Genomic DNA, 22,759 nt, shown 5'->3' with positions numbered 1-22,759 from the left:
GCTGCCCTAAATCTTTTGATGACCCAAACTAGAGGTAAATAAAGTATCCACCAACCATATGTTCTGCTTACCTAGTGACATTATGATGGTGATCTGACTTTTCTGGGAAATTTTTCTAAAAGGAGATATGTGCTTATGAGAGGGCTCAAGGCTCTCACCTCCCAGACTGAGTTCTTACTGCACCATAAAAACTGATGCCTGGTTTCAGGGGTTAATGAGTCTCCTATGGAGTTGTATGAGCATCTCTGAGAATGCTCATTTTTCACCACTTACTCCTGTCATCATTACACACCAGACACATCAATCCTCTTTTACTTCCTTGAACATGCCAAGCATTTTCCCATCTCAGGACCTTTACACATATTTTTGCCTCTGCTTGAAATGTCTTTCCTTCTACTCCCCTTAGTAGAGTACTAAGTATTAGAAAGTAGTACTACTCCCTACTTTCCTCCTCGTTTTCAGCAATAGAGAGGTAACTTCACATTATAATAATGGGGGGAGTTTATATTGATGCCCAAGCCCCAAATCAGACAAATCAAACTGGAGTCTCTGGCGATGGGGCCTAGGTACTGATATGCATATGTAGTTTTTTGCCTGTTGGTACTGCATTAGAGTTCTTAGTTCCCCGAGCAGGGATTGAACCCATGCCCCCTTGCAGTGGGAATGCCAAGGCCTGACCGCTGAACTGCCAGGGAATTCGCTAGGTACCGGTATTTTTCAAAAGCTTCTCAGTCAGGGGTGAGATCTATAGCTTCAGGTCTGACTCTGACTGTCAGATACACAAACAGGCCCTCCTTGACCACCACCCCTGGGGTGTGACACATCTTGTCTTGCTCTCTAGTTCAATTTCTTTTCTGATTCCTTCGCGGTGGTTATTACTGTCTGTCCTGATTGCATTTGTATGAGTATTTCCATCTCCCCTGACTAGGATGTAGGTGCTGAGAGCGCAGGGAATATGTCTGTCTCAGCCTTGGTGTTTCTCTTCAGCTCAGGGTATCAGGCACATGACAGAATTCTGAGTCTGCAACGCTGAGGGCATGAGGGTGGCCCTCGGACGATGCGTGCAGATCTGAGTGGCTCTCTGAAAGTCGGTCGAGGCTCCCTGGAATATTGCGAAAGAATCCGTGTTCACGTTCAGCAGCTATCCTAACTGGCTGAAAGGTTGTACACACTTTCCTTTCAACTGACTCTGGTGTCCCAGGACTTTTTGAGTGAGATTTTTTTTTTTCCTTTTGGCCGTGCCTTGCGGCATTTGGGATCTTAGTTCCCTAACCAGTGATTGAACCTGTGTCCCTGCAGTGGAAATGCGGAATCCTAACCACTGTCAGCCCAGGAAGTCCCTGGAGTGAGATGTGTAAATAGATCCTGACTCATAGCATTTCCTTTGTGTCCGCGCCTTTCCCCTTCACTTGAGTTTGACCATTCTGAGTGAGAGATTCCATCTTGGTGTACCCTCCCTTACCCTAGCACTGGACTTTGCACGCAGTAGGGGCTCTATAAATGCCTGTTTACTTGAGTGGAGTTGATTTTATCCTTTTGGCATGCAGGAATTTTGACCAAGACTTCACCCTGGGAGGTAGCACTTGTGATTAGTTAGGGATTTGAGGCGGGTTGGGGGGGGGGTGTAGGGGGGAGACTGTGGCCACATCATGAAAGTTTAATGTGTTGGTATAGGCAACTCAGTCACAATCTAAGTATGTGCAGATCGTCTCTACACCTGGACTGCCCTGGAGGACAGACCGTGTAAATTTGGGTTTGGAGGCAAGTAGTGAAACTCTGAGGAGTCTGAAAACAACTCTTGGTCACATATCTCATAACACAGGTGTGGGTCCATCCAAGGGTAAATGTGTGGCGGGGCTGTCTGAGCTCTCGCTAGGGCTGAGTCTGTCCCTTCCAGATTGCTGTTTGGTAGTTATTAATAAAACAAAGTGAATCACCCACCTACCGCTTTCCCTTCATAGTCAGTATGTTCACCAAGTTGACGTGAAGATCTAAGGTGCTTTTTCCTAAGCTTCAGTTAACCAAGACCAGTCTGTGGAGTGGCCCTGTGGCCCTTGTTTCCCCCCCTTGGTTTGTTTCACTTCCTTAAGGAATCATCTTGGTGTTTCACTTTTCCTTTCCACAATTTTAAGTAGGTGATTTGCTGGTGGGAAATGGGGGGAAGGGGAGAGGGAAATGGTCCCCTGAGAAGTGATAAATTCAACACAAATCTGCCATGCAGCAAAGGTCTTATTCTGTCTCTCATCTGGGGAAGTTTTCATATTGTCATGGAGGAAAACACACGTGCTCACACACATACACACATCACTAAACCCACACAAATGAAACCCTCTCTTCGGAGAAGCCAGCTACAGGAAACTGACTTATGCAGAGGAACTTGCTAATCTCTTTTGTCACATTCGGATCGTTCCTACGGCCTCAGTCACCGCTCACACCAAACCAGTCATCCTGGGTTTGATTCTCCACCAGCCCAGCTCTCAAAACTTTAGATCTTCCAATGCGAGAATGTTACACTCTTGGGGAGGAAGGAAAGATAGATCCTAGAAGGAATTCATAGCAGTGAAATGACTTGGGCTGCTTTTGTTTTTACTTACCTGCACTGAACAAATTTGACTTCCGGAGTCAGTCATTTTAGTGTCAAGAGATTTCTTCAACATTCTACAACAGGTAAGACTTTGACTTCTTTAAAAATATTTCTTCACTGTCAAAAATCTTTCTGATTTTATTTAGCTTTTATTATAGATTCAACATAGTGATTACTCTGTTCAACCTGTTGTGAAGTATAGAACCGTGTTACTCAGACAAAGGGAGTTAGTCTGATATCCAACTACTCCCCATGCCTGCCCAAGTCTTACAGGATATTAGTTTCTGAAACATTAAACATTATAATAGCTGGCTTTTTGGTTTTCCAGATAGTCTCCTAGGGAATTCATATGCTTATAATTGGCTATGATTGAGCTAAAATATTTCGGTGGTTTAAATATCATCCTATGTTTGATGAAGTAAATCCAAAGATCCTCTAAACTGTGCAAATATGAGTTTAAAAATTGTCTAATTCAGAAAAGAAACAGAACCCAAATCCAAATGATGTAGATTCATATCTGAAATTCCTAGCTTGTTGGTTTCACCTATTCCTAATGCTAAAGTCCTTTTTTTCTAAAAGTGATATTTGATGTGTAAGTACATATTTTTAAATGAAATCAAATTTAGTTTTTTGAAGTGGTCTGATTTCGAGATACGCTGTGAGGTACCACTTGGTAGCCTGGGTTGTAACTAAATAAAGTTAGAGAAATCACTGGTTTGGGGTTCTTTACTAAATTAAAGCTAATATTGAAATATTCAAGAAAGCAGCAAGTAGTTGATTATCACTTGTTGATTCTAAACTGGCGTTCTTACATTCTAAGGATATAAGAGAAATGTAAAGAATTCTGTGTTTTGAAGGATCTAGTAGATGTGATAAGAACTAAAATACAGGAAGCAGTGCAAGATGGGAATTACGGGATGGATGGAATGACCACAGTTTGTGAGAGTTACAGGAGTTCTGAGGGAAAGCTGGAGTGGTCTGAAAGACACGGGCCTTGGAAAGATGAGAGATTTGAGCAGGTGGAAAGGGGAAAATTGTGTGGGCAAAGGCACAGAAGTGAGACTGATGAGAAGATGGCCATCCCGCTTAAGGAGACTGCCCTGAGAAAAGATGAAAGCTTGTTTTACACTTTGGCGGGAAATAAGGTTGGAACATTAAGGTGTAGATGGGTTATGGAAGACCTAGAGAGGCAAGGCCGCTGAGGAGAAGAGTCTACTCCATTCAGTGGCTGTCTAGTATCCTCAGGCCTTTGGGCACTTCTTTCTCAGCACTCACAGCTCGAACAATTCCACGTGCGAGGCTGCCTCGGGATCCTTGCTTCTTCATGCTCCGGGCTTCCTCGTGTATCTCCCACATCTGTGATTCTCCACTTGCCCTCCCTCTGCTGTTTCCCCTTGTACATTGTTAATGCAGAGAAAGGTTTGTGTGGCTTACGGTACCTATAAGACCTCCATTTTTGGTTACTACCTGCTAAGAAGACCCTTCAGTCATTTGGTAATTGAAGTAGACTTCCTCTTGGGCGGACAAGCTGGTTGTTGACTAATTATAAGCAAGTCTCCATTCTTCAACAGTCAGACCCCAAATCTCATGAACTATCTGTTACTTTCTTCGCGTGTCTGCATGATATGTTGTGGACATGCTGCTGTTCTTTCCCTAATGATTCCAAATACTTTTTCCCCTGGACTATGAAATATCTGCATCCACATAATAATGAAAGCAGCTTCCAGAACACAAACCCAGACTTTGCCTTGTGTCAAATCCTGCTGCTGTTGCTTCTCACCTATGCGAACCTCAGACACATTACTTAATTTCTTTAATCCTCGTTAAAAAAAAAATATGTAAAGTAGCTCTAACAATAAATTAAAACATCTACTTCAGAGGGTGGTTGTAGGGATAAAAGAGATAAAAACATGTAAAGCATTTAGCCTAGTGCCTGGGATAAAATAAACCCTCAGTAAATGTAGCTATTACAATTCTTAGCTAGAATGGGGACGCTAGAATGAAGATGGCATGGTCCCTGGCTTAGGAACAACATATCTGTAACGTTACTTTTTTAATGCCAGTATTCCTTTCAGAGGAAAGTGCGAGTGATAGGTAGAGGCTGAGTTTAACATTTTTTTTGAGCACCAAGAATAGACTCGTCACAGGTTTAGATGTATTATAGTGGTAATGTACATGAGAAAAGGGAAACAAGATTAGAAATAGATTTTTTAAGCCTTTCCCTAGCAAATTCTCAGACTTATAAGACAACTCTCTGAGTGACTGCTGTACTGTTTGTGGGCATCTATGGTTCATGCTCATTGAATGCTTTCTGTGGAATTATAGAGTACTTGGAATTAGAGATAAATGAGTAACTTCCTTGGGCTGTTTAAGTGAAATTATGTATTTTATGATATATTTTAATTTTAGTGCTGAGAAGACACTGCTAAAAATCCATTTCTATTTAGGAATCAGGACCATTTTGACAATGAATGCCCATAGTGCTCATTTAAATTCTGGATGCTTGGATCTGGACAAAAGCCAAGATTAAAAAACATCCTGCTTTCCCATTCTGCTCTCCAGATCAGAGATTCTTTTGGCTTTAGTGAACGCCCTTTAAAAATGTGTATATGGCCAGTATGCTCATTATGCAGGAGATTCTCACCTGCACATGTAGATTACATTGGCTTTATTATATTATTATCTTTTTTAACAGAGCTCCACCACATTCTAAGGGAGGAACTTTGGGGGCTTTGTGTGTGTAAAGGGGGGACACAAGTCCGGATGGATGCCAAAGTGGAGCGTGCTATAAAGCAGCCCCACAGTATCGAGTGCTGGGCTGGGCAGTGAGGGCTGGGGGTCAGAGAAGGAAAGGATGGACAGAGGGATGTGGAAGGTGCCAGGATTAATGCTCCTTCTCTGAGGCTTTTCAGTCATTTGACTCCAATAGCTGCCTGAATGCCCTAAGCAACTGCTTGATGCCTCGTGTAGAAAAAGTCGTCATACTGGTCCCAGATTTGGACCCTTGTTCAGAGACGATTTGATTTGTCTGGTTCTGGCATGGAATCATAGTTCCTCAAGTTGGCTGGACATCAAAACCCTTTGAGAAGATTTTCAAAAATAGCGATTCTCTTGTATCATACCCCAGTCCTGGAGTGGGGTCCAGGAATCTGTGTGATAAAAATACACATTTTTTTTTCCCACTCAAGTGACTTAGAGACAGTTGTTCTGTAGGTGAGCATTTGGGAGCCATTGATCCAAAACCCTCCTACCAGGGCCCCAGCACCGAGATGGTAAGTTGATTAAGAGCTGAAAAGAGGTAAAACCATCTCCCCTCTATTGTGAATCATGTGCGTGTATGTTAGCCATTTAGTCATGTCCGACTCTTTGTGACCCCCATGGACTATATAGCCTGCCATGCTCCTCTGTCCTTGGAATTCTCCAGGCAAGAATACTAGAGTGGGTAGCCATTCTCTTCTCCAGAGGATCTTCTTGACCCAGGGATTGAACCCAGGTCTCCTGCATTGCGGGCAAATTCTTTACCATCTGAGCCACCAGGGAAGCCCTTGTTAATAACACATAAAAGCGTTTTCCTTTGTTTTGAATTTATTTCTTAGGAGGATTTCTGGAAGTGGGATGATTTGGTCAAGTATGTATGCTTAGAGTTTTTGTCGACTGTATTCACATGTTAACTTGCAAATGTAGGGTGCTACTTGAAAAATCCTGAAGTGTTACAGACCTGTAGAGGCTATTCTGTGTCACTCACGGAAAGCCCAGAGACAGGAATTTGCTTTCACATGAGATGGTGCCAAATCACTCTCCCACTTCTCTGTTCCAGTAAGACACAATACTAATAAATTACTTTTGGAAGAAAATTTCAGAGCATTACGGAATGCTCGATTGCTTCTTTGAGCGTAAGTTGAAGTCTTCTAATCACTACATTAATTTCTTGTGAAACTGAAGTCAGCAGTGACCTCTTCCCCATTTCGTAGAAAAGAAAACCGATGAAGACAGTGGTTAGGTAACATCAATATGGTTCTCATAATATGTGCCATGAGAACTACATATATTCATCCAGTCCTTGTTCGAGGAAATAAATGATTGAGTGCTTTTTAATAGGTGACCCATGGAAAAACACCAGTAAAATGAATGGATGAAGAGAGTATTACGCAAATTAGGGGAGAGTGGGCAGAATGAATTTACTCACATAGACCTCCTGTTCTTCTCTCTCTCTCTTTTTGATTATGTTTTATTCATTATGCATTATCATAATTTGCTAACTTGAAAGCATGGCACAGGTGGAATCAGGTGAATTTTCAATGGCTTCCATGAAAAAAACGACGTGCTTTTGCAAAATTTCTAGTGAGATATAGGCAGGAATGTGTGGGAGCCTGTACTTGCTTGCAAGAACTGATTGTGTTATTCCAGAAAACTTGCAAACCAGTTGTTAAACAGTCACTATTAAAAAATTAAATTCTATAAATCCCAGTTCAATAAATTATATTAAAAATAAATGTAATACTCAAAACTTATTACCCCGATTATTTACAATATTTTTCCGTCATCTGTGCTTTTGAAGTTATCATCCCCAATTTATCTGTGTGATAGCAATATTATAATGATGTGATATATATATTATATCAGTATATCATACAATGATGCTATGAAACATCTGTATTCAGTGATATCATGTTCATAACTTGAAATTGGACCCGATAGGTGTATTTACACCATAAAATGGGCGAATGCTATAAATCAAACTCTCCACCCTTTTTTCTTTTCCTCTGAGAAAAATCTATTAAATAAACATTTACCAGCATATTGCTGAGGAAATGTATAAAATACAACCATGGCAACTTGGCAATATGTGGCAAGAGCTATCCAAATGTTCATACACTTTGATCCATTAACTCTACCTCTGGGGATTTATTCTAGATAAATAATTCAAAGAAGGAAAAAAGTAACATGCATGAACTGTATTGTTCATTATGTATTGTTATTATGACACTGTATTGTTATTATGACAGAATGATCAAAAATAGCCTAAATAATAACCAAAAGTGATCTGGCAGCTCTAGTATCTGTGCAATATTTTATAGTCTTAAAGGTCATGTTAACAATAGTTATGAAAATATATTTGATATGGTGTTAAATTAGAAAATCAGGATTACAGTTTTCATGTCACATTCTGGTTTTGTTATGAATAAGGATGAAATGTGAACTTAAAAAAATAAAGCATTTGTGTTAGAATGGTGAGATACTAGAATTTTGTTCTTAGTTCATGTATCGTAGGAGTGGTGTGTGCCTTAAAAATGCGGAGAAAGACTGTAAATAAGTGGTTTTAAGTAGTCTTAATATTTAAGGGCAAGGCTAAGGGGAGTTTTGTGGGCCAGATGGGGCTTGCTTTTGACATGCAAATATGTACTGTGAACCCCAGGTAAGGTATTGTAAACAGTGTTAGGATCCAGGCAGTCTGAAGTGGTGGATGCTAAGGAGGTTTCCTTAGGGCAGCTCTGGAGGAAAGAAGCCACTGGCTGCCTGCGGAGATTGAGGTAGAGACCAGAGAAAAGCTACTGACAAAGGCAGGAGAGAGGGAAGAAGATTTCTTAGGAAGAGACAGAGAGATGCTGATCTCAGAGGTGAGTCAGATGAATATGCAAGTAGTTCCATTTAGATCTCAAAACAAGAGGGCTCAAATCAGGAAGAAAATGATTCTTGTAAATCATGGGTTCTCTAATCTCAGCTGGATGGATGGGGGATGTATTAACAAAAGCAGTTTTTACCTCCATGGATTCTGATCCAGTTGGTCTGGAGGTTGGCAGGAATATTTTTAACTAGTCCTCTGGCCTCATAAACATTCTGAAACAAATGGTCCGCACAGATCATACTTTGAGAAATGCTAATGGATTAAAGGTGATAGTTTGGGTTGGCTTAGAGAATGTGTATGTATGTGTGTGTGTGTTTGGGAGCAAGCCTACTAATACCTTAAGGCTTAGGATCAAAAAGAGGTGTGACAACAGAGAAAAAGCCCCAAAGGGACAAGCTCTTGTGCTGAATCTATAGAAACAAGCTAAAGACAGGAGACCACACTCATGATACTCCTTAAAGGGGAATGTAGATGATGCCATAAAATTCCCTCCTATAGGCATTTGGATCAACTGAAAGTAACTGAACGGGCGAACTACAAGAAGGGAAACACAGAGAAAAATGGTCAAATGGAGAGCCGAAGACCCATGAATATTCTATTTCAAATCATTGGGGAGTGCTCATCAAGCATAAACCTGGGGAATACACACTGCTATGTTTAGAAAATGCTTGAGCTGTAGTGTACAATAATATCACACTAAAGAAGTAAAGAAAGCCTGATGTTTGAGGAAATGTAGTATTTTATACAGAGAGCTATAGCCCTCAAAGTAATAACATCAGACATTGTGCCATAATAACAATGTATGTATCACAAAATAAACATGTTAAAGTAAATGACATTGCAGTAGTAGAAGCCATTGGTACTGAGATTATTGATTTCACCGGGCTTTAAAACTTTAGTGACAGTAATAAGCTCTCAAACCATCTTTACTATTTTGTGTTTTTTCTACTTTATGCTGACAATTCTTCAATTAAAAAAAAAATTCACATTCCCTATCATCGGGGCACTAGTCTCTCAGGACATTCATTAATTCCTTAGAGAATCTGATGAGAACCAAAGACCATATCCCTGAGAAAAAAGCCCATGTATAGAAACTGCATATTTGTCATGCACTTTTAGGAGATTTAGGGATATCCTCTAGAGTGCATCCTTGGTGATTCAGATGGTAAAGAATCTGCCTGCAATGTAGTAGAGCCCGGTTTGATCCCTGGGTCAGGAAGATCTCCTGTAGAAGGGAATGGCAACCCACGCTAGTATTCTTTGTCTGGAGAATTCCATGGACAGAGGAGCTTGACAGGCTACAGTCCATGGGGTTGCAAAGAGTCGGACACGACTGAGCAACTAACATTCAGAGTGCATCCATGGAAGATCAGTAGTCCAGAGGCCTCATATTAAGAAATCCTGCCTCAGAGACTGTCAACGAAACAGAGGAGGCCTTGCAGAAGGTGTGAAAGTCCTGGTCACTGCTGATGTTGGGCTTAGCTGCTAGAGAGAAAAATTGATAGTAAAAAGAAGACAAGAGGGCAGGTGCATGTACATTTTTATAGCGCTGGATCCTTAAGCTGGGTAAACATGTGGGGCTAGAGCTGGTTCTTGTCAGAGTGTTTATGACCAATGTTCTAAGTCCTTAATTCTAAATTCTCTTATGTGAGGCCAAGATCAGTAGCATTCAGGAAAGCCGTCTCTAAGCTTCTACTTTAATGTCTGACTGACTGTCATGTGGTACCTACTTGGCACAAGAAATGCAGGCAGGTTGCAAATACCGATCTAGCCAACTCCAGAGTGTAGCGAGTGGTCCTCAGTGAGTACTGGATACCCAGCCAGGCTACTTTTAGAGGCTAAAGGCATTATTAGCTGTGTGTAACGTGATCACTTCGGAGTGGGAAATGTTGGTTTTCCTATCTGAAGCCGAACATTTGTTAGGGCCCTGATGATTTTGGAGATAGTACTTTTCCTGTGTGGCCTCTAGACCACAGAAGCCCAGTTGGCCATTTTCTGTTAATGGGTACCTGACTTGCAATTTGGGGAAGTAGGTGTTTTCGGCTGAAAGCTCATGCCTTTGTAAATGTACTGTCCACTTGGACGGTGATAGGGAGTTAGGCAGGGTATGGAGACTTACCCCAAATTCATCTGTTTAAACTAGTCAACTCTGTTGATAGTGATAAAACCATACTGTCATGTCATGCTAAGAGAGCAGGGGAGATACAGGATGGGGAGGGGAACTGCACCATCTTCAACCCTCCAGAGAAAAACTATGTACAATTGGCTTAACAAATTGTGAAATTTGTGAAATTGTGATATTGAGTCAGGCTTCTCTTGGTCTAGCATAATGTAAGGATTATACATCTTCCTTTGAGGTAGAATAGGAAAATCTGTGACAAATACCAATATATACTTAAGTAATTAGTGTACTTCACCTTCTACAATCATCTTAATTATTGCAAACCCATGACTACAGCTTCTGCCAATTTCAACTCAGTGTATTCAATGTGTTTTTTGATGTATTCAGTGTATTTTATTATTATTATTTTTGGCCATGCCCACAGTGTGCAGGATACAAGTTCCCTGACTAGGGATTGAAACCATGCCTTCTGCATTGGGAGCATAGAACCTTAGCCACTGTACTGCCAGGGAAGTCCTCATTAAGTGTATTTTAATTTAATACTTATGTGTGCCTGGTCAGTCGCTTCAGTTGTGTGTGACTCTTTGTGACTCTATGGACTGTAGCCTGCCAGGCTCTCCTGTCCATAGGATTCTCCGGGCAAGAACGCTGGAGTGGCTTGCCATGCCCTCCTCTGGGGGATCTTCCTGACCCAGGGACTGAACCCAAGTTTCCTGCATCTCCTGCATTGAAGGTGGATTTTTTTCACCTACTGAGCCACCTGGGAAGGCCCTAATATATTTAATGCATTTAAATAATAATATTGCATCATAGCAGTCTCAGTTACAGCTCAGAAGACAGAAACGTCCCATGTGCTCCAGAGGCCACTGGCAAACTCTTCTTCCTCTTTTCTCCTGCAGATTGCTCGCCCCGCTCCAGCATTCTGCCTAGCAACCTAATTGCTGACGTGGGAAACTGACTGACATTCGTCTTTTTCTCCATACGTTTCCTTTCTTTTCAGAGGCTCCTTTGAAAAGTAGAATCCGTGCTTTTCCTCTGTTTTCCCTAGTACTATTCCACCTGCCTCCTTCTTGAGCACTTCTAAATACATATATCTTATCATGAATCTTTTTCTCAGTTGCCACAAAAATTTCTACCTGTCTTTGTTCCAGTCTTGAGCTGAAAATGATCTCAACCATGATTGAGAAGTATAATAATGCCTGTGATTAATCCTTCTAACAAAAGAGGGCCAGGTATTGGGATTCAAATTTAAATAATGTAAGACCATTGTCGTCTGCTGCAAATACCCTTAAAGAGTTCAGAAATCCCTTCTGGTGTACTTTTTGGGGGGATAAAACCTGACTTTCCTCAAGGTCCGGTAACTTTGGATTGTAACTTGCTGTAATTTATTATCGATAGTCACTCTCTCTGTTCGTCTGGCTGTAATAAGGAAGTAGAAGAGGGTGTTGGATGTATATACAGGAAATAGGAGGGGAAAGGCAGAAAAACCTTATATGTTGACAATACCACAATTTCCTATATTTGTTGATATGACAAATGATACTGTCACTCTATTCCTATACACAAACTATCTGGTAATATTAGAAATATCTGTAATGATGTTGACTTTGAAAATATAATGGGCTTCCCTGGTGGCTCAGAGGTAAAGAATCTGCCTGTCATTGCAGGAGACATGGGTTCGATCCCTGGGTTGGGAAGGTCCCTTGGAGAAGGAAAATAGTAACACCTATTTGTAACAAATGTAGCATATGCTTTAAACCTAAATATACATGTATATATTTTATTTATGAGTATTTAGGTTTATGAGTATTTAGGTTTATGAGTATTTGGTATCATTTATTATTTATTAGGATTAGTATTATCTATTATTTATTTATGAGTATTTAGTAAATATTATTAGTATTTATTTAGTATTTATAAATATATTTTATTTATGAGTATTTAGGTTACCGTAATGATAGTATTAAAAACACCATCATGCTAGTGCTTTCCCTCCAAAATGTGCAGAAACTATAGAAAGCCGCTTAAACGTTGCTTCTTAACATAAGAGAAAAATAGCAGATGATTAAATGGATCACGTGAATTAATGAAGGGCAAACAACTTTGCTGACTCCATTAGGTATTTTTCTTCCTTTTTGCTCTCTGCATCTCAGGAAAAGAGATTTCAAGATGTAGATTATGGTAATGTTTCTGTTAAATGCTAGAACCATGAAAACACACGGGTAGTTTTGGCATTGTGACGGGGAAGTTCTACGTAAACTTGGACCAAACATTGAAAACCCAAACCAGTAGTTTTGGATTTCCCCAAGGGCTACCCATTTGATATGTCATCCAGGAAAGACCCAACACACACAAATATGGAAGGAAAAACAAAAGCTTTGTCTTCCAACAGGGGCTAGACTGTTGTGGTTTTCAGTTTAGAAACTAAATTGTGCAATCGCGCTCATGAAAAAAAGTCACTAGCCTTTTCAGCTTAAGCTCATGTTCAACTTTTTCTTCCGACCTGTGACCAGTCAATCTTATGAAGTTATATTATCTTGAAGCTCTCTCGGATTTATTGTTCTTTTCTTTAGAGGACTTAAGTGATCATATTTAAAATTTTTCCTACATTTACCCTATTTGGAGTTTTCAGTGTTAGTGCTCCTTTGTATATTTGGTCGTGACTGGTTTTATTTCTCAACAGGTATGTATTTCATTATTTTACCTACCGATTATAACTACTTGCTTCTTTTGCCAATTTTGAGAGCACTTAACGATTCTTACATACTAGATCTTTAACAAAATAATTACAAAAATGTAGGGTAAATAGCAAAGCAAATTCACTTGCCTTCAAAGTGTTTAAGAATTTGATGAACTTTTAAATTATTATCAAGTTTTTCCTTTTCTTATAAAATATTGGCCAAAATACAATTTATAAATAATATCTCCAGTCAGGGAAAAAGAGATGAATGATACTTCTACTCACCATGTAATATGCTCTGTTCTAAATTATTATTTTAAATTACTTTAGGTGGCTATGGAAAGGCCATTCTTTTAAGAAAAATTATAAGTAACTGGGCAGTCTGAAGGAATAGCCTTAAAATGTTCCTATCCTGTGACTGCTTCTAAGAATTGTTCCTAAGAAAACAGCAAGTGTTTTACTATAAAAGCAAAGCTTTTAAACACAATAATTTTTTGAAGAGTGTTTAATAAGTGAGAAAAAAATTAGAGTTTAAAATCATATATTTTTATTTATAAAGGCTTATATATTCTTACATGAAGTCAGAATATGAAGTAGATAAACCAGTATGTTAAAAGTTATTATCTAGTGTATGACAAAATTATATATGATTTTTATGTTTCCTATATTTTCTGTGATTTGCATATATTATTTTTATAATAAAAAGGAAAAAATCTTTTTAAAAGAAAATCAATTTATGGTGTGAGGTTAATAGTGAAACTAGTAAAATGATTTTGATGTGAGAATTATTTTGACATCTTGAAGAAAACCTAATGCTTGATAGTCCTAAGCCTATAATTAAATTTTATCTTTTAAGATTTAAAGTATCTTTAGCTTTAAAGGGATTTCAAGCTTCTTTTATCTTGAACCTTGAAAATCACTTTTATGAGAGATGTTAGAGTTATTAAATAGGTTTATGTTTTTAAAATAAAAGAATTAGCTTTAACTAGTATCAGAATTTAAGTAAAATGCACAATGTTCAAGTGATGAATATAGATGATTATCTAAAAATTTTTTAACATGGGAAAAGATTCCCAGAGGGATCCTTTAAGAAGCACATATTCCTTATGTATCTTAAATATTTAATTTAGAAATAATTAACTTTCAAATATTTTGAAAGATGCTGCTGCTGCTGCTAAGTCGCTTCAGTCGTGTCCGACTCATAGCGACCCCATGGACTGCAGCCCACCAGGCTCCTCCGTCCATGGGCTTTTCCAGGCAAGAGTGCTGGAGTGGGTTGCCATTGCCTTCTCGGATTTTGAAAGATAACCTATTAGGCAAATCATTCGTTATAAAGTAGCAAAATTATCTTGTAGCCTTTCATGACCATTTTCTGCACAGTAACAAATATCTTAAAGTTTGTTAGTTTCAAATGCTAAATATTATTTCAAATGTATTAACATTTGTTTGAAAAGTTGATAAGTGAAGGAAAGCATTTTCCTTTAAAACAGGAACAAAATCTCCTGTTTGACGGCTTAATATTTCCGATCACATTTTTGTTTGCTTTTGTTTGTGCTTCTCTCTGGCTTTGGTTTAACAGTAATTCATGGTTATGTTAGACAAGTTATGGTTCATAAGACACATAACATTATCAGTTAGCAGAGCTTTCAGCTGCAAGTTGCATGATACCTAACAATAGCTTACAAAAGCTCTGGCTTCACTTCTCCCTCCTAGCCAGAAGTCTGGAGGTCTGCGCCCCTGCCCCTGGTTCAGTGGCTCAATGATATCGCCTCTGCAGTTTTCCTGGGGGTCATCACGGCTGCGGGACGGCTCCTGCCGCTTCCAGGCTTGGGCCTCCACTGAGAGTCGTAGAGTAGGGTGAAGGTAAAAAGGAGGCTGATCTGGCAGTGGCTGTTGCATTTTCTAGGAAAACAAGAGCTTTCCCAGAGATCTCCTAAACAGATGTCAACTATCTTGTCATTGCTAGGATTTGGTTACATGCCCAGCCCAGTCATGAGGAAGGTGAGGAAACAGGAAGTAGAATTGTTACATAATTGTCTTAGGCTATTGGAAGGACTGATGCTGAAGCTGAAACTCCAATACTTTGGCCACCTCATGAGAAGAGTTGACTCTTTGGAAAAGACCCTGATGCTGGAGGGATTGGGGGCAGGAGGAGAAGGGGACGACAGAGGATGAGATGGCTGGATGGCATCACCAACTCAATGGACGTGAGTTTGAGTAAACTCCGGGAGTTGGTGATGGACAGGGAGGCCTGGCGTGCTGCGGTTCATGGGGTCGCAGAGAGTCAGACACGACTGAGCGACTGAACTATACTGAACTGAATGCATTCCCAACAGGGAGGCAAGTGAGGAGTGTAGTAGGAATGAGGTATGGGTAGGGATGGGGTGAGGGTAGATGGGATGATGATGATGATAACTCCTATGGGGGAGAATTGTTTATTGGTGAGGAGGAGAGGCAGAAAAAAGATACTGCTCTTTTTATGTATGAAGCACAGGTATGCATACAATACATAGAGTACATTTATGATATTAAATTTTATTTATTTATTTATTTAGGTATATATATATCCACTCCCTTTTGTCTTTTTTTTTATTATTTGGAGGCTAATTATGATATTAAATTTTAATGAGTGACATGATTAGGAAAAAAGTGTCTAAAAATGCTTTGAGGCAAATGATAATGAAAAAAAGGGTGAGGAATGGTGGCTTGGGCCAAGCATGGTCCATTGCCTAAGGTCTTGCCCATTGTCTTACAACAAAATTGAATTCTATTTTTAAGAAAATATTATTTATATATTTGGCTGCACCAGGTCTTAGTTCCGACACGCGGGTACTTCGATCTTCCTTGTGGCATGTGGGGTCTTTAGTTGTAGCGTATGGAGTCTAATTTCCTAACTAGAGATTGAACCCGGGCCCCTTGCATTGGGAGTGCAGAGTCTTAGCCACTGGGCCACCAGGAAAGTCCTGGATTCTATTATTAATGACAAAGAGAGGCTCAGATATTGAATAGAAAACTAGTAATGCCTGCTACAGGTAATGTCATAAATTAAGGAACAACTTACATTACCTTGTAATTGGTGATCTTCTCTCACTGGATTGGCAATTTCCTAAGAATGGGAACTGTGTTCTGTTCATCTTTGTGTATTAGTATATAGACCCCCCAATATATATATTTTGTATGTTGAGTGGAAAAAACCGTTTTACCTGTTTTAAAGCTGGACCAATCACCCTAGGCATTAATTTGAACTTATTTCCCCACCCAAAAGCCTTCAGTAGCTTCCAGTTTCTTACAGGCACAAGGTTTACCTTCTCATTCTCTTTTCCTATCATCTCCTCAACTCTGGTCCAGGGTCCGGGCATGCTCATCTACTTTGTCCTTAAGCTCATCTTTGCTGTCAGTCCTCTGTGCTTTTCTGCAGGCCAGTCCCTTCCTTGTTACCCTCCCACTTCCTCTCCCCTTGAGACTCTGTTCTAGCTCACCTCCCCGGGAGTCCTTAGGCAGTTCCACTCGCCTCGAAGACCTTTTCCTTCATCTCCAACCTTTTTAATCCTTCTCAAAACCTAGTTTAAGCCCTGCTTTCTTACAAGTTCTTTTTTTAATTAAAAAAATTAAAAAATTAGAGGGTAGTTGCTTTACAATGTCATGTTGGTTTTTGCCATACAACAAGGTGAATCAGCCATTATGAGAAGGAAATGGCAACACTTGCCTAGAGAATCCCATGGAGAGAGGAGCCTGGTGGGCTACAGTCCACCAGGTCGCAAATATATATATATATATTATATACATATATATATGATTTACCAACTGAGCTATGAGGGCTTCCTGTCCGACACGACTAAACCACCAACCACCACCATATATATATATATATATCCCTTCCCTTTGCAAGTTGTTTACAGTGCCTCCAGCCCATGCACATTTCCATCCTTTTTTCTTTTTTGCCCCTTCCCTCCTTTTCTTTTTTAAAAAATAATTCCTATTCTTTTAAAATCCTATAGTGTTTACGATCTGTTTCACTCTTGGCGTACTTAATTAATGTGTGTGTGTGCATGTGAGCACACGCATGTGTGCTCAGTCCTGTCCAACTCTTGTGGCCCATGGACTGTAGCCTGCTAGGCTCCTCTGTCCATGGAATTTTCCAGGCAAGAATACTGGAGCAGGTTGCCATTTCCTACTGCAGTGGATCTTCCTGGCCCAGGGATCGAACCTGTGTCTTACATCTCCTACACTGGCAGGAGAATTCTTTACCACTGTGCCACCTGGCAAGCCCCAATTAAGTAATTAAGTGTAGTGGTGAAGAACCCGCCTGCTGATGCAGGAGACATAAGAGACTCAGGTTCTGACCCTGGATAGGGAAGATCCCCTGGAGAAGGAAATGGCAACACTTGCCTAGAGAATCCCATGGAGAGAGGAGTCTGGTGGGCTCTAGTCCATGAGGTCGCAAAGAGTCAGACATAACTGAAGTGGCCTAGCACACACACACATAATGTCTTTAATGTTAGTTACCTGACTTGAGTATCTATATCTTGTCCTCACAATGGGCTAAATTCCAGGAGAGCAGGGAATCTCACAATGTCCACTGTAGTGCTGTGCGTCTAGAAAGCAATTGCTAAAAGCTGGTTATAGTAGCTAAAAGGGACAAGTGTCAATAGATGAGAGCCAGTAAGTAGCTAGACATGGTTTTCTTTGCAGTTCTAAAACCCACTGTACACTATTTGTGTTTTAACATAAATAACCAACATCGTGGAAATTCACTTATAAGAGACAAGCCTAAAGGCAGGTTTAGGAGCTGGAAACGGTTCATTAGCTCGATTCTGCCTTCCATTTGCTGATCCACTCTGCATGAGAGAATTGGAGGTTTGGAGGCAGAGTGTAAAGCTCAGGATTTTGGAGTTAACCACGGTCAAGTTATTTAATTTCTCTGGCTCTCAGTCATCACATTTGTAAAATGAGGATAGTACTATTTTCCTTGTGGGACTGTCGTGCGGATAAAACGAGATCAGGTATGAAGGTGCTTGCCTCGGGCACCATGGCAGTCAATAAATGGAGCTGTGGATGGCTTGGTTTATCTACCTGATGCTTCAGGGGCAAATATGTCTCTGTTTTACTGAGTTTCCCTCTCAGCATTCCCCTGAAGAGAAATAGTCGCTTAGGTACACTTAATTAAAAGGTATTTCTACTTAAGGAGTTGGAATAGGAGTAGTATCTACATTTCATAACATTTCAAGCTGGAATGAAACCCTCCTATCTTATACTCAATGAAAGAAACACCGAGAGGTGAGTGGTTACTTCTGGTTACAAGGCCAATGACCGAGATGAAATTGAACCCAGATCTCCTGACTCTTGATTAGGGCTTTCCCCTCTAGGCTAGGGTTTTGTTTTGGGGGGAAAATTTGTGTGTGTGTGTGTGTGAGTGTGAGCCGAAGCTGCTTCACGTGTAACCTGGGGATGATAATATAATGACACTATTTTCCAGATGGTGAAGGTCGAATGAAAAGCTGTGCTCAGCTGTGTGACTGTTTCTCCAAGTTGTGCTTCTGAGTCACCCTCGTACTTTGAAAATAGCCTCTCTGGCTATTTTCCAGACCTGTTGAATGTGAATGTCGCCGTGAGGGGCCCAGGAAAACATTGTAAACCACCTCTGATTTTGCGGATGCTCCCATTTGGGGGTCTCTGTCCTCCTGGACGTTGATCGGTTGGCCTGTAAACCGAGGGAGCTCCCTGGTGGTGCAGTGCTTAGGACTTGGCGCTCCACTGCTGTGACTGCTGTTTCGATCCCTGGTTGGGGAACTAAGATCCTAAGTGGCATGACCAAAAAAAAAATTTCTTTTTAATCTGTGAATTGAGAATAATGATACTTCCCAGGGCTAATGGTACATCACATCACTGTAGGGCAAGTGCAGTGAATAAATACCAAGTTTTTCTTTAATACTGTAGTCAGTATTGTATTATACTGCCTCTAATATGGATCAGTATTATAAACCCAGTGATCCTCATCTATGGGTTGGACACTTGACTTTGAGATGGATTAGAATTCCTCAGCTTTCTCTATTCCCCGTGGAGCATTTAGCATAGTGCCCAGCACGTAGTTAGAGTGCAGTACCTATTGGAGGAATGAGCACATGAATGGTGTTATTGAGAATTGAGATCAATGACACTTCAGATTATCAGTCTGAGACAATACAGGAAACTGGTAGGCCACCAGTTTAGGAAGAGCCTGGATGTAGAAGGGAATGACCCAGAGAATGAGATTAATGACCAATAAAAGATATCTTCCAGTGTCTTACTTCTCTTTGTATACAGTTTTTGCTTTTTTTGTAAAAATTTCTCCTCCTTCGACCAAAAGTGGCTTTGACAATAGAATAAGACTTGAACACATTCTTATAAATATGAAAACTGTAAAAAGGGCTTTACTGGATATTTGCATTCCGACAAAGCACTGAACCTCTGGAGAAAGGACTGTTTCAATGGTGGGAGGATGCACAGGAGGGAGGGGAATCCCCATCGCCCAGATGTCCCCTGTGGAGGCGGTACCTTCTGGTAAGGCTGTCCCCCGAAGGGCGTGGACTGTACCTGCTGAACCAGCTGCTTGGGAAGCCCACGTGTCAGACTTTCTTGCTGGGGATCCTTATCATCCGGATGGCAGCTACTCCTGATAGACTGGGAAGCTGCTTCCTTTGCCATCTCCTTGTGGCTCGCTGAGCTGGGCCTCTGGATGATCCCAGATGGAGAGTTGTGCTGGGGGGATGTCACAACATGCTTCTGAATTACTGTCCTCCTTAAAAATGAGGAGCCCAGAACTGTCAGTTCTATGCACGAGAAGCAGTGATGACTCATAGTTGAAAAGACACTGGAATTCAGCCAGGAGAATATCATTAAAAGGAGAAGATGGGATAACAGATCTTGCATGTGGCACAGAAAGGAAGTCCTCTGTCTGTTTCTGTGCCCCATGATGCAAAAAAAAAAAAAAAAAAAATTACCTACTGATAGTTAACTCTGTGGTAGTCAAGTTTCCCGGGACGTGACTTTAGAAAAATAACAAGTGTGGGGAATTCCCTTGCAGACCAGTGATTAGGGTTCATGCTCTGACTGTCAAGGGCTGGGGTTCAGTCCCTGGTTGGGGAACTAAAATCCCACAAGCTGATTGGTGCAACAAAAAGTTAAAAAAAATAGCAAGTATGAGCCTCACTCTTCTAGTTCCTGATCGCATACTTACACACACACATGCGCCAGGCTAGTACAGCTTCATAGCAAATGGAATACTGAAGAGTTCATGAGGAGGCTTTTGAATTTAATCTTACAAGGTAAGCACTTTGGGCATGATAAACCCCAAAGAAGTGTTCTGATGGATGTCTGCATGAGATACGTGAGTGTTGTAAGATACAGACATAATGTACAAGTGAAGAGGTGGTTAGAGGAAGACGGAATGAATTGTTGCATTTCAGTTCACTTTGGAATTATGAACTTGAGACATTGGCTAATGCTGATATCCTGGGGTTTCTTTTGGAAACTTATTTTGTCTCTTGTAAGTAATTTCAGGTAGGCTTGTATCATTAAGGCAAGGCTTGGGTAGACTAGTACAAGAAGATGACTAGACAGTCATCTCCTGAGAAGATGGATTTATACAAAGAGATATAGACCAGAAAAAAAAGAGTTGGTGACCCATGGAAACATACAAAACAAGCGAGTCTGAGAATTGTACGCTGGCAGTGACCTTCCATGCACTGTCAAAGGACAGAGAATCGCAGCTAACAGACTTCCTGTATTAGGATCCATTCACAAGACCATGTTTTCCCCTGGTGGCTCAGAGGGTAAAGCATCTGCCTGCATCCAGAAGACCCAGGTTCGATCCCTGGGTGGGGAAGATCCCCTGGAGAAGGAAATGGCAACCCACTCCAGTAATCTTGCCTAGAAAATCCCATGGATGGAAGAGCCTGGTAGGCTACAGTCCATGGGGTCACAAAGAGTCGTACACGACTGAGAGACTTCACTTTCACTTTCACAAGACCATGGAGATGAAGTGAGCCTTAGGATAAAGCATGCCCTCCACCTTTCTGATACTCAGTAACAAAAAGAAATACATTCCCATGAATCCTAACAGTGGTAATCATCTCCACTACACCAGAAGCCTCTTCTCCTAGAATCTGAGTTCCCCCCCCGAGATTTTTCTGCCATGCTGAGCAGAGCAGTCTGGGCACAATCCACATATCACTGGAATATTCCAAAGTGTGTGTGTGTTTGCTTGCTTTGTTTTCACTTGAGTGGCATCTGAAAGAGGGCTGAGGACTTCCAGACTGAGTAAGAAAGGAACTTACAGTCTCAGTGAGACCCGCTCATCTGACAGATGAGGTCACTGTGGTGGTGGGGGGGGGAGGTCCTGGACTGGTTCCGGGTCATTTCATTAGTCTGATTCTGACCCAGGATCTGGGTCTCCTGTGTCATACTTTGTTGAAAGTGACGACAGTGTCTGGTGATACTAGCAAATGCTGTTTCTATCCAGGAAGATGCGTTTATATTTGCAAGATGCATGTATATTTTCTCTTACACAAAGAGTCATGAGTTACTTTCACAACTCCTTCTTGTTACAGAAGAAGTATATAGGGGTGTGTGTGTGTGTTTTTTTTACTGCACCATGTGACATGTGGGATCTTAGTTCCCTGACGAAGGGTCAGTCCTGCATCCCCTGCAGTGGAAGTTAAGAGTTTTAACAACTAGACTATCTGGGAAGTCCTTGGAAGCAGTATATGTTTTTAAAGGAAATTTGTAAAACATAGATAAGCTCACAAAAATCTGTGATTGCACCAATCAGTGCATCACTAACATCTGGATTTAGCTTCTTACTCCTTTCTCTAATTTTACTGAAAAATCAGGATCGTGTTGTACACACTGTTTTGAATTTGCTTTTTTTTACAGTGTTGTCATATACTTTTCTCCACATTATTAAACATTTTTCTAGAATCATAAGGAATTCAATAATAAGAACCTGTGTGTACTCCTCCTTTGAAAAGTTATCCTTTGTGACAAGTTGTCTTGTATTAGTTAAGACAAATGAGGGCGAAAATGAGTAGAAATGCAAGTCCATTCTATAGGGAGTGTTTTCTGGAAGTCTTTGCTATTAGAAACAGATTTAGGATTAAGCCTCCTCTCATGCATGTCGATAGTACCTGTGTGGAGGTGGGAGAGTCGGCCTAAAGGATGAACACCAAACTCCAGGTGGGAGCTCTGGATAATCTAGAGAGAGCCACAAGTTACCACGCCAAGAGAGGATGGTTACCCAGTCCCACTCCCTGCGAGGACCTGGTCATTTTGCTGTCACGGGGACCACGTTCACAGGGCCTGGGAACTTCTCAGCGTGGAGATTTGGGAGGTGAATGAGTGACGTGGCCAATGGCTGCTTTTTGTGCCGAGAAAAGCCGTGAGGATGCCTTAGAGAACGGCGGGGTTTTGTGGGATCTAGGTGACATTCCACCTTGGGTCTTTCTGACACCTTGCCTACCTCCTTGTTCTGCTGCTGTGGTCTGTAAACGGGCTGGGCGTTTCCTCCAGTCAGTCTCTGGAAACTGTCTAGAGTGCACAATGTTAACAGGTTCTTTGTGTTACAAGTTAGGCCAGTGGACACTAAATTGGACTGGTACCTGTTCCCAGGAAAAGAGGTGCAAATTCTCTTCCCATCTTGTGCACTGCTAAGGCGGGTGTCACTGAACACTGTCCTGAAATCAGACACCTGCGAGGGCCCCGCGTGCTTTG

The 22,759-nt window shown here is 41.0% G+C and overlaps 1 protein-coding gene across 3 annotated transcripts in view; it reads left to right on the top strand.

Annotated features, from left to right (window-relative positions):
- RHOH (ras homolog family member H) overlaps nt 1-22,759 on the top strand; it is a 49,766-nt gene that overhangs the window by 3,954 nt on the left and 23,053 nt on the right. Inside the window, exon 1 of one of the 3 annotated variants that reach the window (XM_020878976.2) lies at nt 2,208-2,667. The exons of 1 other annotated variant lie outside the window; for it this stretch is intronic. The gene's annotated coding sequence lies outside the window, so the exon portion shown is untranslated. Of the gene's footprint in view, nt 1-2,207; nt 2,668-20,036; nt 20,317-22,759 lie in introns of those variants that run through there. One more of the 3 variants, XM_070451995.1, reaches the window with a different exon arrangement.

This window comes from Odocoileus virginianus, chromosome 21 (genome assembly GCF_023699985.2).
Source record: "Odocoileus virginianus isolate 20LAN1187 ecotype Illinois chromosome 21, Ovbor_1.2, whole genome shotgun sequence".
Classification (NCBI taxonomy): domain Eukaryota; kingdom Metazoa; phylum Chordata; class Mammalia; order Artiodactyla; family Cervidae; genus Odocoileus; species Odocoileus virginianus.
This window is presented reverse-complemented; position numbering and strand designations above follow the sequence as displayed.